The sequence below is a fragment of the Aotus nancymaae genome, unplaced genomic scaffold (assembly GCF_030222135.1).
Source record: "Aotus nancymaae isolate 86718 unplaced genomic scaffold, 86718_ANA_hifiasm-v0.15.2.pri h1tg000003l, whole genome shotgun sequence".
NCBI lineage: Eukaryota > Metazoa > Chordata > Mammalia > Primates > Aotidae > Aotus > Aotus nancymaae.
The window spans coordinates 74,280,854-74,293,348 of NW_026988414.1; the positions used below are offsets into that span (position 1 = coordinate 74,280,854).

General features: G+C 56.2%; 1 protein-coding gene across 5 annotated transcripts in view; it reads left to right on the plus strand.

The window, feature by feature from the left end:
- LINGO1 (leucine rich repeat and Ig domain containing 1) overlaps positions 1 to 12,495 on the plus strand; it is a 213,344-nt gene that overhangs the window by 23,257 nt on the left and 177,592 nt on the right. For 4 of the 5 annotated variants that reach the window (XM_064382833.1, XM_021668247.2, XM_021668249.2 and 1 more), the window contains exon 2: positions 2,607 to 2,721. The exons of the other annotated variant lie outside the window; for it this stretch is intronic. The gene's annotated coding sequence lies outside the window, so the exon portion shown is untranslated. The remainder of the gene's footprint in view (positions 1 to 2,606; positions 2,722 to 12,495) is intronic. 5 annotated transcript variants of the gene reach the window in all.

A 12,495-nucleotide genomic window follows, 5' to 3' on the forward strand; every position in this document is an offset into this window, starting at 1 on the left:
GGCTCGGGAGCCTGTTGACAGCGCCCCGGTCTGGCTAGACCTGGCTTGGAGAACCCAGGCCCAAGAAACTGCCCGGGCGTTGCTACCCTGTGTCCCAGGCTGGCACCACGATGTTCTGTCCTGCCCCCAGGATCAGCAACCAGTGGGAGGTGTCCCCGGGGCCGGCCGGCAGCAGGGCCATAGTTTGGGGCTGGTGAACCGTGGGGCTGGGCAGCCCTCTTTTCGCTGGTGCGGGCTGCTTTGTGGCTCTGTTGCCAGGACAGGAAAGCCAGAGCCGACCCTGGAGCCTGCTCAGCAACCATTTCTCTGCCTCCTTGGAGAAGCCTGCAGCGCATAATACAGGAAGACCCTGGCCTCAAAGCATCCCCTCCGTCTTCACCTACCACGCGGCTAGAAATTCCAACATTCGCATCTTAGATTTGATAGAATGCTGATCCCTGGAGGGACCCTGAGGCCTTTTCCATCCTCTGCCCACATTATAACAATCATCTTGGAGCCCCATCCACCCATCCTTCCATTATCCCATCCAGAAGGCCCCGTGAGTCCTCCTGGGGACCTAGGCCTGTGCCGGGTGGCACCCAACGGGGAATCCAGCAGAAAGAAGGGGCTGGCCTGGCCCTCCAGGAAAGGCGGAACCTGCTTGCCTTCTCCAGGGCTGCTGGGAGCTAGGTGTTGGGTTAGATGCCAGCTTCCTGAGCTTCCCTTTCACCACCACGGTTGAAGCCACCTCTGGGCACCACCTCCACTAGTGTTTTCTTTTCTTTCTTTTTTTTTTTTTGAGATGGAATCTTGCTCTTGTCGCCCAGGCTGGAGTGCAATGGCGCGATCTTGGCTCACTGCAACCTCTGCCTCTCAGGTTCAAGCGATTCTCCTGCCTCAGCCTCCTGAGTAACTGGGATTACAGGCGCCTGCCACCACACCTGGCTAATTTTTGTATTTTTGGTAGAGATGGGGTTTCACTCTCTTGGCCAGGTTGGTCTCGAACTCCTGACCTCAGGTGATCCGCCCGCCTCGGCCTCCCAGTGCTGGGATTACAGGCGTGAACCACTGCGCCTGGCCTTGCACTCATGTTTTCTTAATTCTTGTCTTCGTGTTGACTTATGTTTGAAGGTGGATTACCACGGTGCTCTCCAAGCCACACATCCAGGAAATTACACCTGTGATGTGCCTGTCATGTTTTTTTTTTTTCCAAAATACAGAAAGGAACATCTAACTATGAAAACGAAAACGTTTGTCTGCACACCACGATATCCCCTTGTGCTACCAGAAGCGTGTGGCTCCTACCTTGGGAAACACAGATCTGATTGAAACCTCTCTGCAGTAGCTCAGAAAGAGATGTGGGACTTGGTCTGAGAGGTTGAGGGAACTGAGATACAGAGGAGGAGGCTTTGCCCAGGGCCACCGGGCCAGGAGGAGGGACAGCTGGGAGTTAACGCGCCTCCTTGGACTTTCAGCTGAGGCTACGTCTTGCACCATGGAGGCCTCAGAGCCTTGCCAAGGAGTCAGAACTTCCTAGCACCCCCACCCGTACTCACAGAGGATTGAGGGTCTGGTCTAGAGGAACCCTTGGAGAATATAGGGTGAAGGAATTGAGCAGGATGGCTGGGCATGATGGCTCTGCCGATAATCCCAGCACTTTGGGAGGACTGCTTGAGGTCTGGAGAATATAGGGTGAAGGAATCGAGCAGGATGGCTGGGCATGATGGCTCCGCCGATAATCCCAGCACCTCGGTGGGAGGACTGCTTGAGGTCTGGAGTTTGAGACCATCCTGAGCAACATAGTTTTCAAAAAAATTTAAAAATCAGCCAGGTGTGGTGGTACACACACCTGTAGTCACAGTTTCTTGGGAGGCTGAGGTGGGAGGATCGCTTGAGCCCCAGAGGTTGGGCTGCAGGGAACTATGATGGCACCACTGCACTCCAGCCTGGGTGGCAGAGCAAGACTCTCGTAAAAAAAAGCAGGAGTGGCTGGGGGTGGGGGATGGGAGGATGAGTAGGTGGGGGTTGTAGGGATCCTTGGGGCCTGGGAAGTTGAGGCTCAGGCTCAAGGAGAGGCACCCTGGTGCTGCCCATTATCCCCCCTCAGGGATCAGCCTGGGGCCTGCCGTCTGGGGCCTGGCTGGGGAGGAAAGCAGGCAGTGGCACTGGCTGGACACCTACTGTGTGCCAGGCCATGTGTCCCTTCTCTCTCTCTATCCTCCCAGCACTCTTGGCAGGGGGGATGGTATCTCCATTTTATGTATGAGGGAAGCGGCTTTACCAGGGCCACAGAGCCAGTTGGTGGGAGAGGCGTAGTCAGACTCCAGCCTGCCTGGGCCACGAACCCTGCCCTTCCCAGAGCCCTGCCTGCCCCAGCTAGTGCTGTGTGTGTGCACATGTGTGCACAGTTGAGAGCACGTATGTGTGTAAGCATGAGTGTGCCAGTGAATGAGAGTACACGTGTGAGCATGTGCAGGTGTGTATGTCAGAGTACACGTGGGGAGATGTATGAGTTTTTGTGGCTCAGCCACGCAGGATCAGCCCCATTTGCAGACACAGTCCCCACTCCACCCCGACCGCCTGATGCCCTGCTCTACCTGACTGCCACCTCCTTTTTCTCCCCACAGACTCCTGCACCCACAGGCCCTGAGGCTCCAGTCCCCACGGGCAGAGAAGGAGACTGAGTTGAGCCCAGGCTGAGCTCTGTCCAGCTGCACTCTGCAGACACCCACCCAACCCGAGGTAAGATGCCACTCTGGGCAGCGGGGCAGGGTGGGGGTGGTGTGAGCCATGGAGGGTGGGGGTCTGCAGGGGAGGCTGTCGTGGGGCCCTCTTTCTGGGGATTTCCCCATCTCTCCCTCCCCACACGCAGCCACGTCCAGAAGGTTTGCTGTGGCGGTGCCACCTCCCGCCAGCCCTTGTTGTAACAGGGCTCCGGCAGGCAGCTTGGAAGCCTGGGGCGTTCTTCCCAGCAACTGGGTTTCACAGACAGTGCCGGCTAATGGATTCCCGCGTGGCAGGGGAGGTCTCTGAGGGCAGGCTGCCGGGCTCTGTCCTTGGTCCTGTCACATTGTTGACCAAATGTGTGCCTGACTTCAGGTCAATAGGGAGCCAGAACATGTGGACCGAGACAGTTGGGGTCCAAGAAACTGTCAAGAGGCTGGCATTGGCTCTAATGTGTGGGGTTTAACAGGGCTCCACACCAGAGACAGCGTGTAGGTCCAGACACCTTCAGGACGGGATGAGGCTCAGACCCCAGGTGTGTTTGTGTGACAAGTGCTGGCAGCCGGGTGACCTTGGCTGATTGTATCACGAGGAGCAGGACTCCCAGAATGTGGGAGGCGACAGGTCCTCTCACTTCATGGTCCATGTGAAGGGATGTGGAGAAGCAACAGCATGTCCCAGAGAAGTGGGAGATGGGGGACGGGGGACCTGGGTTGCTGCCTGGCTTGACCCCTGGTCTACTCGGACCTTGGACAAGTCACTTCTACCCCATATCTGGGATAGTCCCCTGTTCTTGACAGGCCTCTGTGACCCATGAGAAGACTGCAGAGGGACTGTGTTAAACAGAGGGAACGGTGGGGTGGGCTTGGGCAGCAGGCTGGCCTGGAGTGCTGTCCTCGTTTTTCAGAGGGAGAACCCTGGTGGCTGTGCAGGCAGCAGGCCTGGACTCCCTTCTCCTGGGATCGGGTGACAGTTGTGTGTGGCAGAGGCTCAGCCAGCCATGTCCTCATGCTGGGAAGCCGGTGGGAGCGGAGGCCTGGATTTCCCTCCCGGGCACTAGGCCTTACTCCGAAGCCCAGTTAGCACCATCAAAATATTTCTGCTAATTAGTTGGCTCTGGGGGGAATGAGCGGCTAATCAGCCCCTCCCATTTCACCTGTAATTGCTGCTGGGCGATTTGTGTGAGGATGTGGTCAGGGATGTCTGTGAAGCAACCGGGTGATGGGGGCAGGGGGCAGGGGCGCAAGCAGCCTCCCCACCGCCCAGGCAGACGGTGGCACCCACAGGCACCTCAGCCCAGGGCATGGGGAGCTCAGCGGGCGGGGAGCTGACGGGCAGGAGGGTCTGGCGAGGCTTGTTGAAACAGGTGACACCTGGGCTGAGCATATAAGTCTGTAAGGTGCTTTTCAAACACTTTATTTTTCTGGTTAAAAAAGAGTAATGTGTGTTCTCTATAGGAAAGTGTGAGCACTTGGGTGTTTAGCCCGTCATTCTGCTACAAAACGTGTATTTATGACATAATTGGGATCAGGCTGTACTTACTGTTTTCAGACTTGCCTTTTCACTTAATCCCATACCGAGATCATTTTCTCATCATTAAATACTCTTCTGTGATGTGATTTTTAATGGCAGTGTGATGTTTCAGCCTGTGCGTACCATAGCGTGTTTAGCCAATTCTCTATTGTGTGTTTTGATGGTTTCTTATGTTTTGTCGTTATAAATAATGCCTGGATGAAGAAAGTCATGGATGTAGGGCTGTGATGGGCAGGAAAGGTTCAGGGCGGCAGGGGAGGCCCAGTCTGAGCAAAAGGGCAGTGGTCGGGAGTCTAGAGTGTGTCTGGGGAGTGGTGGGGCTGGAAGGGGCCAGGGCTGGTGTGGAGCACCTTGCCCCGGAGGCTGAGGAGCTGGGGCTTCACTCAGCAAAGCTCTGAGCCTCGGGGCAAACTCAGGTTTGTCCTTGCTGCCATGCTTCCGTTGCTCCCTCCTTCAGTGCTCCAGTGATTAGAGGGGAGGTGGCATGTTGCCGTGTGTTCGGGAGGAAAGGGCAGACAACGCTGGGGTCCCTGATGACCTCTTCCTCACTGGTGGGATCCGTGGTGTTTAAACCAAGCCCCTCTGCTCTCCGGGGAGCCCTGCCCAGATCTCCTCCTGCCAGGCAGGGGAGATGCAGGCACCAGCTCTGAACACTTCTGACTCCTGGGTCAGCACAGCTAGCAGATCAGCCACTCCTGCATCCCTTCACTGCGGGGTGGCTTATGACAGGGACCCTGGAGGGCCAGGGAGGAGGCTGGAGGTGGTTTGTCATCCCTTCCAGGAAGCTCCCCTGGCCTCTGGGTGGAGCTGGTGGGCCCTCCCTAGTGCGACCCTCCCTGTGCACATCTGTTGGCCCCAGCCACTGCTCTCATGCTGGCTTGGGCTCCCCCATGGGTATGGGCCTGTTTCTCCCAAGGATGAATGTGCAGTGGTTCATTCATCCCTCAGTCCATGCTCACTGAGTGCCTGCTACACATGAGGCATTGTTTTATGTGCCCAGCATGGCATCCGTGGGTGAACAGGTTAGACCATGGCATTGCCGTCAGAGAGCCTAAATTTAAGAGTAGATGGAAGAAACCAGATAAGTAAATCCATAATATAAGACTAGGGTGTAACAAATGCCACAGAGAAAAATAAGGTTGGACAAGGGGGCAGGCATGAAATGGGAGCCCTTCTCTGCAGGGTGGTCAGGAAAGACATCTTGGATAAGGGGCCATTTCAGCGGAGGCCTGAGGAACGGGAGCAGGCCCTGTGGAGCCCTGGACGGGCTCTGAGCTCAGACCAGCACAGCTGGAGGGCAGCCATGAGGAAGAGGGGCTGAGAAATGTGGTGTGCAGGGCCAGAAGTTACAGAGCGATGCCTACTGGAGGAAGGATGGTAGCGTGAGCGGGAAGAGCAGAAGCTGGCTGGTCAGTGCAGACCCCAGCATCCGTCCAGCCTGGGAACGGGGTGGGCACTGGAGCCTTTGCCAGCACCGAGGAATAGGGGTTGAGCGTGGGTTTGGAGGGGAAAGCGACATCCTGCTTGGAAGTGTCTGAGGTGCCGGCATGGTGTGGGAGGCCACACAGACGGTAAGCCTGCAGCTGCGGGGAGGGCTGGGCTGGAGATGCGGGTGTGGGAGTCGTCAGCATCTGGGGGGTTTCTGAAGCCTCTGAGCCTGGACAAGATGATGGAGAGAAGAAGTCTGGGCCTCGTTACTTGGGGCGAATCCAGCCCAGGGAGCTCCCTGCTTATGGGTGGGCTGTTACTCCAGCTTTGCAGACAGGGTCCCGAGATCTACCGTCCTGGAGAAACTGCTACCAGCCTGCCCTCCCAGCTGCTCCTCCCAAGTGGCCTAATGGCTGGCACCATCACTCTGTGGTGCTTATCAGGGCTGCTGTCAGGAAGTGTGGTGCTGACACTAGACCTAATCCTCTCACCCCTTCCTCTTGCAAGGGACTCTTAACTGGTGACTCTGGAGCTGCCCAGGCCCTTCTGAGCCCTACTAGTGGTCCCCACTACAGGCCTTCTTCCAGGTCATGCTCTCCCTCAAGAACCTTCAGTGGCTCCCCGTTGTTTAAGTTGACATCCAAAATCCTTCTCCTACGTGTACAAGGCCTTTCATGATCTGCCTCCAGCCCACACTTTCTCCCCAGCCCTCCTTTCCAACAGGTGACTCTCCTCCTGCATCCTCCACACGCCAGGCTCAGCCTCACCTTCCATGTAGAATGCTTTCTTAACCACCAGCCGACCCCCACATTTTCCAGAACGTCTGCCCTGACCCCCCGCCTCCCTCAGCCCCTTTGGGTGTCCACGTGTGCCTTTTGCCTGTTCTTCCAGGCCTCATGGCTTGTAGTGGGCTGGCCTGTCAGGTCACCCCAACTCATCAACGTCCTGATCCTCAGCTTGTCTTCCTCTTTGCCCTCCTCATCGTTTCCCATCTCCGTGCCGCCCCACCCTCATACACTGTTGTCAAAGCCCTTCCCAAGCAGAATCCCATTCAAACTGCGGCGCTCTGTGGGCGTGGGTGCCCAAGCCTGTCTCTGCATCAGGACCACCCAGGGATGTTATTAGAGACAGGAATCATCCTGGGTCCACTTAGACCTCCTGATCCAGGGTTACTGGGAGAACCCAGGAATCTGGATAGTTCACAAGCCCCACAGTCACCTTTTGATGGTCAGCCAGGTTGGGACCCATTGGCCGAACCGAAAGTCGTGATGAGGGAGCATAGGTATCTCTGAGATTGTGGTCCTCTGATCTTTACTTGCACACCTTCAGGGACAGGGACCTCGCTCTCTCCAGGGCAGCTCAGGCCCTGGAGGCAGCTCTTATATGGCTCTTGCTTATACTGACTGAGCTGAAGCTGCCTCCCCGAGGTCTCCATGGATGGCTATAGGGTCCACATGGGCAGGAGCTATGTTTGGCATCTAGAAGCTCTCTTTTCCCACCCCCTAAGCCCAGCGGGGGGCCCAGCACCTAGTGGGGATTTGGGCAATGTCTGTGGCTTGGTGGATGGATAGAGGACCTGCCTTCCTCCACCCCTGCCTTCCTGGGGCCTCCCCAGGTCATTGTTTTTGTCTGTTCCTCCCCAGTCTTCTGTTAAAGAAGTGAACTCACGGAGCAGTGAGGGGCTTGGAAGACCCACCTTCTTTACCCTCAGGCCCTGGCTGGGGTCTCACCACCCAGTCCCTCTGTGTCTCTGTTGTTCCAGCCATCGCCACACGTGTCAAGAGCTTTGGCATTTTCAGAACACAGCCTGTCCTTTATCCCACCTCCTCCTTACCATGGCCATGTGGAAGGTGGATGCCGCCATTTCTGTTCATTCTTCCAGCCAGCATTTGCTAAGCACCTAATATGTGCCAAGCAGTGTCCTGGGGGTAATTTGAACAAACTAAGGTTTAGAGAGGGGCAGGGGTGTGTCCAGTGCCCCAAAGTGAAGGGCCAAGTCAGCATTAAAACCTGGGTCTGTGAATGTATTAGTTTGCTAGGTTGCTATAGCTAAGGACCACAAACTGAGTGGCTAAAACAGAAATGGATAGTCTCACAGTTCTAGAAGCTGGAAGTCTGAAATCAAGATGTCGCCAGGGGCCGGGCACTGTGGCTCACTCCTATAATCCTAGCACTTTAGGAGGTTGAGACGGGAGGATTGCTTGAGCCCAAGAGTTTGAGACCAGCCTGGGCAACATGGCGAGACATGGTCTCTACAAAAAATACAAAAATTATGAGCCGGGTGCGGTGGCTCACGCCTGTAATCCCAGCACTTTGGGAGGTTGAGGCGGGCCGATCATGAGATCAGGAGTTCAAGACCAGCCTGGCCAACATGGTAAAGCCTCATCCTTACTAAAAATACAAAGATTAGCCTGGCATGATGGTGTACGTCTGTAATCCCAGCTACTGGAGAGGCTGAGGCAGGAGAATCGCTTAAACCCGGGAGGCTGAGGTTGCAATGAGCAGAGATTGCGCCACTGCATTCCAGCCTGGGTGACAGAGCGAGACTCTGTCTCAAAAAAATAAATAAATGAATAAACAGTTAAATACTGTATGGAGAACAATTTGGCAATGTGGCTATGTAAAGACACGGAGTAGCCATCTGCAATCCAAGGAGAGGGGCCTGAAACAGATCATGCCTCACAGCCTTCGGAGGCAGCCAGCCCTGCTGACAGCTTGGGGTTTGGGGATGTTGGGATGTTATATTTTTAGTAGAGATGGGGTTTCACCATGTTGGCCAGGCTGGTCTTGAGCCCCTGACTGCAGATGGTCCACTTGCCTCAGCCTCCCCAAGTGCTGGGATTACAGGCGTGAACCACCACGCCCAGCCAGTATTTAAGAGTTTAGATCATGTCTTCAAATCCCTTCTTCTTCTGGGGACAATAGTTGTGCTGGATTACAGTATGACCTCATCCTAATTAGCTAATTACATCTCAAATGCCCCAGTTTCCAAATAAGATCACATTCTGAAGTATTGGGGGTTAGAATTTAAGCATGTCATTTTTGGAGGCACATAATTCAATCCATGACAGCAGGCGGCTAGAGTTGTGATTTTCACAGCAGTGACCTGTCCCCTGGCAGCCTTGGCGGTGGCGAGCATCTCATGCCGTGAGGTGCACAGGAAGAATATCGAGGCTGCCCCAAGCTGTCAGGAACGTGGAGAGGAGATTCCTACCTCATGGCTAGGACCAGGGCTTCCCTGAGACCGGCCTCAGCCTGGGATGTTAATCGGGGCCCAGGAACGTGGTACGTGGTGTGTACTGGGAATGGCCCACTCCCCGTACGCATGCTTTGTGAAAGGCAGGTTCACATCGCTGGGTTAGGAGGAAGAACTCCCTGAGCTCTGCCACCTCTTAGCAGGATGTCCTTGGGTAGTGGCTTTTACTCTGGGCCTCAGTCTACCAGACTGAACTGGGCACTAGTCTGCTTACCTGTTTTTGTCACAGGCCTATGGTTAGGCTCACAGGAGAGAATGAATAAGAAGGTGCTGTGTTTTTATTCTCTTTCCGTGTATCACTTTGCAAACAGTTATGAAGCTCAGCTGCATGCTAGGCCCTGTGCTGTCCCCAGGGACACAGAGATGGTCCTGGTCCTGTCCCTGAAGGAGCGCAGAGGCCATGGGTGGGGCGGGCTGGTGTCAGTGGTAGTTGAAGTTATGATCACTCTGGGTGCAGACCGCCCGGGACTCAGTGGCGGTTTTGCCACTCATTAGTGGTGTGAATTTAGACAATTTCCCGAAGGTCTCTGGGTCTCAGTCTCTTCATCGGTTGACTGGGAATAATGATTGTCTACCTTGTGTGAATAAAGTAGGCTGAGGCATGTAAAGGGCTTAGAGCCCTGTGTGGCACATAGCAAATGCTTAATAACTATGAATGGCCAGTCCAGGGGAGTATGAAGAGGGTCACAGAAGGGATTATGGGGCACAATCATTGAATCATTGAATTCAGGCTCTGGGAACCCATCAGACACGGTGGCCCAGGCAGGGCAGGTCGGGGCTGGCATTGCCTCAGTCTTTGAGCCACTTGCCACCCTCCACTCCAAGCGTCCTGCCGTGGGTTGGGGTGGCAAGCCACCCTCCACTCCAAGCGTCCTGCCGTGGGTTGGGGTGGCAAGGAGGGGTATGGAGCAGGCACGCCCATGGGGAGAGGCAAGAGCTTCCTCATAGGCGGCGGGGCTCCCTGGTCTGTGTTGCTCCAGGGGTCTGTTCGGTGCTGTGGGGGCTGCCTCTCCTGTCTCTGCCCCTGGGCAGCTCCACATTCAGGGAGGTTGGCAGGTGGTGCCTGGTGCTTGGCTTTGTTACCCTTTGCATTTAGTCTGCAGGTTCTGGGGAGAGGAGATGGTGGAAGCAAAATTAAAATTCCTCTTAGAGAAGTTAACAACTTCCCAATTAAAGGATTCTTATTTGTGAGATGCCTTAGAGGCCTTTTCAATCAAGAGGCTCTTCTGAATAATAAAAAGGCTGAGCTGGGGTTGGAGTGGAGCCTAAGCTGCCGGCAAGAAGGTGGGGATGCTGAAGATGGCCACCCCAGCCTTGTGTGGGATGGGGCGGCCAAGGAGCGGAATGCTTTTCCGCTCAGCGGTTGGCGGGGAGGTTGACATGGGGAGGGGCGCAAGAGGAGGGAACTGTTCCCACCCCCACCCGGCACAGCCCTGAAGCCCCCTCCAACCCCCAGCCTGAGCCACAGGTGTGCGTGGAAGCTGTCCACTGGGACCCCTGTGTCCTTCCGGCCCGGGCCTGTGCTTAGCCTGCACACACTTCCCCGAGGCTACCCAAAGCTGTGTTTCTTGTCCTGCTTGGCTCAGTTTTATCCAGGCCTGACCACTTCCTGACACTCAGCTATCCTGGGAGCGCCCTGCCAGGCTCCTCTGACTCTTCCCCTCAGGCCGGAGTGGAGGAGGCAGCAGGTGGGAGAGGCGAATTGGGATTTGCTAAGGATGGTGTGCAGCGGTGGACGCGGCCCCGACCGTGCACTCTGGATGGGCACAGCGTCCTCTACCTGCTACACTGCCCCAGCTCGCACAGGGGTGGTTTTGTTGCTGTTTGTAGATACAGGGCGTGTCTGCCTGCCTTTCAGCTGGGCACCCCCACCCAGTGCGACCCAGCTGGCTTCCTGGGAGACTCTTGGGTCCGTCCCACTTGGAGCTGAGTGTCTGTGGGTGTCCTGTGAGACGCTCAGCCTCAGGTCCTACAGGGCTGACCAGTGTGTGCAGAGTGCCCTGAAGGTGCCAGGCCTGGCTGGGCACTTCCCATCTTCACAGCACCTGAGAGGCAGCTACCACCGCCCTCCTTACAGAGGAGGGAGCGGAGGCTCTGAGAAGTGAGGTGACCCTTTATGCAGAGAGGGGATCTTGCTGAAAGGACTTGTCACCCTGTGTCCTCCAGGGCCTTCCAGGTCACTAAGCAAAGAGGAACTGGAGGAGACATTGGCCAGGCCCGTCCCCTCAGTGGGCAGTCCAGGCTTTTACCAGGGCTGCCCCAGCAGCTGCTAAGGTCAATCGCGGAGATGGTGCCATGGGCGGCTACTCTGTCCCGGCGGTGTGGGTGGTGGGAGTGTTTGTAGCCCATATCTGCCACCCCCTCCCTCCCCTACAGGGCCTGAACATACAGTGGCAGAGAACATACATGGTTGGGAATAGTATGAACAAAGACCAGGCAGGAGGAGCAAGCCCGGGACAGGGTGTGAACTGTGGGAGAGCTGCTGGGGTTGGGGGTCAGAGCCCAGAGAGATCCCAGCGCTGGAGCCCTGGTTGGGGTGGAGGACCAGGACTTGGGGGTGGGACCGCTGTCTCCTAAGGGCAAGGGGACAGCAGACATGCAGCCGGGGACCTGCACACAGTCCTACACGGGAGTTGCAGGGAGGGATGGGATTTAGCGTAGGGTCTGTGGACAGGACTCCCCACACTCCAGGGCCTCAGATGGGAAGTGCAGGGGCCCGTGTAAGGCTTGGGAAGAGGATGGTAGCTGCCGCCCATGGTGGGACCCCGCCTGTGAGATCAGCCTGAGGACCGGCTTCGGCCAAAATGTAGGAACCAGTGGCTCTGGCTGCTTGAGGCCCAAGAGAGGGAGAGGTAGGAGGGGTCTGCAGCGGGCTGAGAGGGCCGGGAGGCTCGCCCTTGTGGAGCAACCACTGTGGGCCAGGCCCTGAGCCGGACTCACTCCCAACCTGGGTTTGTGTGATTTTCATGACAGCCTGGAGAGGGCGCCGGCTCTTAGACTCAGTCTAAAAAGCTGGAAACTTGGCTGGGAGAGGGGAATGACCGGGCTGCCCTGGCCGTGCTTCAAACTGGCACTCCACACATCATCCTTTGTCAGCGGCCCCATGCTACTCCCCAGGGCTGTGGTTTCTAGAGGTGATGACCCCCAGATTTCCCTGGGTGGGCTTGGAGAGCTATACCCAAGTATGTGGTCTCCGTGGCTTTGCCTCTCTTAGGGAGGCTCAGAGAGGTCGAGGGTGTGACCCAATGCCACACAGTGCTGGGGTCTGCAGTCTCTGGCTCCCTGGAGGGCATGTGCCATGATCCCTTCTCCCTGGGGGTCTGTCTGGCGGCCCCAGCCAAGCCTAACCAGGTCTGGGAACCCAGGGGTCTTCCTGGATGTGAGACTACTCATGCCTCTCAGCCACTGAGAGAGGCTTTAAAATCTCAGCCCCAAATTAAAACCTATGAGCTCCTCAAAACAATGAAAAATTTCCATAATAAAAGGAGAGGCACACTCAGGCATGTCCTAAATGAATGGAGTGACTTCGGGGATTAATTCAGGATGTATGGGAGGGCGCCCAGCCGGGAAAAGTG